Raw genomic sequence first — 5224 nt, 5'->3', positions numbered from 1 at the left:
CCAAGGCTGCATTTATTTGATCACAAATATGGTAAAAACAGTGATATTGGGAAATATTATTAAAATTTAAGATAACTGTTAGGGGTGGCTCGATACCACTTTTCCATGTCCGATACAGATACCACAAACTTGAGTATCTGCCGATACCGATACAATACCATATTTTTCTGCCTCTTAATTAAGCTGTTAATAACACATTTGTCAGGAGGATGCACTGTGCTTAACCTAGCCATCTAAAAAGCATCATGCTCAAACAGTACAATAAATTCCCTAATAGAAGAAATACGTAGCCCACAACATGACTCAGTTGTGCAATACTGCAGCTTAACTTTTATTAAAACAATTTTTAAACATAACTTGTAGCAGCATTTTTAATTATTCAGCACCATTCAATGAATGAAATTTAAAGTGCAACTGCACAAATTAAAACAATATATATATATATATATATATATATATATATATATATATATATATATATATATATATATATATATATAATTCCAGTGCCAAAAACTGGATGTAACACAAAACTCTGATGTAGTCATAACTTAAATAAGTATAACCTAACATAAAAACAAAGGTTTCTCCATTATAAAATGTACAAAAGAACACTCACAAATTAACAAAATTAGACTCTAGGCCATTACACCTGATAAAGGGAACAAAATCTAGGGTAGACAGTGCAAGCTATAAAGTTTTTTTTCATGTAACATCTGGGGTTGAACTGGAAAACACCTGTATAAAACTAATCATTAGGCAAGGCAAGGCAAGGCAAGTTTATTTATATAGCACATTTCATACACAATGGCAATTCAAAGTGCTTTACATAAAAAAAAATCAAAAGAAATAGGAATAATTAAAGCAGTTTAGAATATAAAATAAAATACAGTACAAACAGTCGGACACAGTGGCACAGTGCTCACTCAGTAAATGCAAAGCTAAACAGAAGTGTCTTGAGTCTGGATTTGAATGTGACTACTGTAGGAGCACACCTGATCTCCTCTGGAAGCTGGTTCCAGCTGCGGCTGGCATAGTAGCTAAAAGCAGACTCACCATGCTTAGAGCGAACCCTTGGTATTTCTAGCTGATGTGATCCTAATGATCTGAGTGATCTGTTGGGTTTATATTCAGTGAGCATATCTGCAATATATTTAGGTCCTAGGCCATTAAATGATTTATATACCAGTAATAATACTTTAAAATCAATCCTAAATGTAACTGGGAGCCAGTGTAAAGACCTGAGGACTGGTGTGATGTGTTCATATTTTCTGGTTCTGCTCAGAATCCTGGCAGCAGCGTTCTGTATGAGCTGCAACTGTCTTATGGTCTTTTTAGGAAGGCCAGTGAGGAGACCATTACAATAATCCACCCTGCTGGTGATGAAAGCATGCACAAGTTTCTCTAAGTCTTGACTGGAAACAAAGCATCTAATTCTTGCAATATTTTTCAGATGATAGTATGCTGATTTAGTTATTGCTTTGACATGACTACTGAAACTAAGGTCTGACTCTAGAGACACACCCAGATTCCTCACTTGATTTTTAGTTGTTAGACCCCTAGCGTCAAGGTATGCATTCACCTTGAGAACTTCATCTTTGTTGCCAAACGCAATGACTTCAGTTTTGTCTTTGTTTAACTGAAGAAAGTTTTGGCACATCCAATTGTTTACTTCCTCAATGCATTGGCACAGGGAGTCAATGGGGCTGTAATCGTTAGGCGATAGGGATAAGTAGATCTGTGTGTCGTCTGCATAGCTGTGGTAAGAGATTTGGTTCTTTCTCATTATTTGGCTCATTGGGGGCATGTACAGGTTGAACAGGAGTGGTGCAAGAATTGAGCCTTGGGGGACTCCGCATGTCATGGACGTCCACTCAGACTTATGGTCTCCTATACTCACATAACAACCTCTCCCTTCTAAGTATGACCTGAACCATTTTAGAACTATCCCAGAAAGCCCCACCCAGTTTTCCAGCCTGTCAAGAAGTATGTCGTGATCGACAGTGTCAAATGCAGCACTGAGGTCGAGTAGTACCAGCACTGATAATTTGCCGTTATCAGTGTTTAAGCGAATATCATTTATTATCTTTATGAGCGCTGTCTCTGTGCTGTGATGCGATCTGAAACCAGAATGAAAATTGTCAAAGTATCCATTCGAGATTAAGAATTTGTTCAGCTGATTGAAGACAACTTTTTCAATGATCTTGCCTATGAAAGGAAGATTTGAGATCGGTCTATAGTTGCTTAAGATGGTCTTATCCAGATTGCTCTTTTTCAGGAGGGGCTTGACAACTGCAGTTTTCAGGGAGTTTGGAAAATTCCCAGAGATAAGTGAGGCATTTACCACTTCTAGGAGATCAGCTTCTAAACACTTTAACACACTTTTGAAGAAAGATGTGGGAAGTGTGTCAAGGGCGCAGGTTGATGTTTTAAGGTGCTGTACGGTTTCTTCTAAAATTTTGCCATCAATTTCATCAAAATCAGACATAGTAGCTGCTTTCTCAGGTTGTGGTCTGATCTGTCTGACCCCAGTGCAGCTCAATGATGTGCTGATCACCTTTCTCATATTATTGATTTTCTCAGAGAAGAACGAAGCAAACTCCCTGCACTTTCTGTCTGAGAGCAATTCATTGGAAATCTGGCTTGGGGGGTTTGTCAGTCTCTCTACAGTAGCAAAAAGAGTGCGTGTGTTGTTTAAGTTGCTGTTTATAATATTTGAGAAGAAAGTCTGTCTAGCTTTGCCTAGTTCCATATTGAAAGCATGGATGGTGTCTTTGTAGATGTTATAATGGACTACAAGTTTGGTCTTCCGCCACATGCGCTCTGTTTTTCTGCATTGTCTTTTCATATTTTGCACTGCTGTTGAGTTTCTCCATGGTGCTTTTTGTCTACCACTCTTCCTGACTTTCACAGGAGCAATATCATCAATTACACTTTTAACTTTTGAGTTAAAAGAATCAAGGAGAAAATCAACAGAGTCAGCAGATATGCTTGGTTTTAAAGATATAGCCTTCATAAATAGTACACTAGTGTTCTCATTTATGCATCTCTTCTTGACAGACACAGATCTAGCTTCAATGGCAGGAGAGATCAATATATCAAAGAAAATACAGAAATGATCAGACAGTGCTACATCCTTAATAACAATCGATGAAATGTTTAGACCCTTACTGATAAGTAAATCTAGAGTGTGTCCACGATTGTGTGTGGGTCCGTGTACATGCTGAATCAGATCAAAAGTTTTTAAAACAGTTTTGATTTCTTTTGCCATATTGGTTTCTGTATTATCTATGTGGATGTTAAAATCTCCAGCAATCGCAAAACAGTCAAACTCTGAGGAAATTGTTGATAACAGTTCTGTAAAGTCCTCAGCAAAGGCTGAAGAGTATTTTGGAGGCCTGTAAAGAATAATAAGTAAAATGCGTGGAACGCCTTTTAACACAATACCCAGATATTCGAAAGACGGGTAATTAATTACCAAATGATATTTGCTTACATTGATAGACATCCTTAAAAATAGCAGCTACTCCTCCACCTCTCCTTACAGCTCTGCAGACACTCATAAAAGTAAAGTTAGGAGGGGCTGTTTCATTGAGGACTGTTGCACTGCAGCTGTCTTCTAGCCAGGTTTCATTTAGAAACATAAAATCCAGGTTGTATGTGGTTATTAAATCGTTGACTAGAAGTGATTTATTTTTAAGTGAGCGGATGTTTAATAGTGCTAACTTAATAGTCTTACTTTTTGTCCCCACAGTAATCTTAGTTTGTCGTGTAATAGGCACCAGATTAGATGGGTTTGCTGTACGGCTTTTGAAGGCCTTAGACTTTCTATCATGTAATCGAACAGCAATAGAGGAAGATACAGGCACACTGGGTTCCCGCTTGTTATGTAAACATTTAAGAAAGTTACTGTTGTCATAGCGGAGACCCGACACATATCACTGAGAGCTGGTATCAGTTGTTTTTGGTTGACCTCGGGCCGCTGGAGGAGGGTGTGGGCCCTGGCGCTGTGGCAGAGGACGAAGAGCTCTCACAGGAGGAGGGGGAGGGCGAGCTGGGCCCGCAGACTTTGGTGGTTGCGGGGCCTGCCGCTTTTTGGTTGACATCTGGGGGCTTGCAGCAAAAGAGTGGGATAGTTTGGTTCCAGCAAATTCCAGTTCTTCCATTTTCTCTGAGAAGCACAGAAGTGGAGATGCTGGAGATAGAGAAAATGTGTCTGGTGAGACGGGCTGTTGCTCTGGTGTTATCGGCTGTAATATGCTGTCCTGGTTTCCCTGGCTGTTTTCCAGAAAGTCGTCCTTGGGAGCTGAATCTTGGAGCAGTTCTAGTATGTCACATTCTGTCTGTGGTGAGCGCTGTGGGCAGGGCTCAGCAGAGATTGTGTCCGTGAGCAGAAGCTGTTGTGGCTGCATGGTGTTATCATTGTCCTTGTGTGACGTGTCAACCGCATGTCCATTCAGGTGCTGAAGTGAAGTCCTGTGGTCATTCATACTGTGTCCAGGTGTGTGTGTGCCATTCAGGTTGAGTGGTTTGGCACACACTGCAGAAGGATGATTGAGGGAGAAGCAGATATTGTCCTTTAGCACTCTTGAACCAAGTTTGTTTGGGTGGAGCCCATCCTGTTGAAACAGTTGCCTCTGACTCCAGAAAAGATTGAAGTTGTCAATGAAGTTCACTCCTTTTAAATAGCAGGTTTTTTGGAGCCATGTATTAAGCCCAAGCAACCAATTCATTAGAATGAATTCAGTTCCATGTATGGAAAGTAACAAAAATATTTGGTTCAAGTTTTCCCATAAGACGAAAAGAAACTGCAGTAACTGCCTGACCTTTAAAACTGTCACAAAAACCACTGACTCATGTTTTTAGAGTCCATCTTTTACTTCCAGTAAGTGTGTTCACTTTAACATGAGGGGCAAATTCTTATTTAAAGAAATTAGCATTTCAGCCTTCTCAGCTGTCAGGCTGCTCCTCCTTTCATCAATAATAATAGAGGCTGTGCTGAAGAGTCCCTCGCTCTGCACACTTGTGGAAGGTGCAGAGAGAAATTTAGTTGCCACAGCTGCCAGGGAGGGCAGCCTAGGTTGGTTGACTTTCCAATACAGCAGTGGATTGTCCGAACGCGGAATAGTTGGCTCGATGAGGTAGATTTGAGTTTCAGTGCGTGCATTTGTGGTGGATGACTGAGGATCAGATTCTACTGTGCTTTCTTCCAAAATTTCATCAA

Source organism: Rhinichthys klamathensis, unplaced genomic scaffold (assembly GCF_029890125.1).
Source record: "Rhinichthys klamathensis goyatoka isolate OS25496 unplaced genomic scaffold, OSU_Roscu_1.1 h1tg000079l_1, whole genome shotgun sequence".
Lineage (NCBI taxonomy): Eukaryota > Metazoa > Chordata > Actinopteri > Cypriniformes > Leuciscidae > Rhinichthys > Rhinichthys klamathensis.
Note: the sequence above shows the minus strand (reverse complement) of the source record.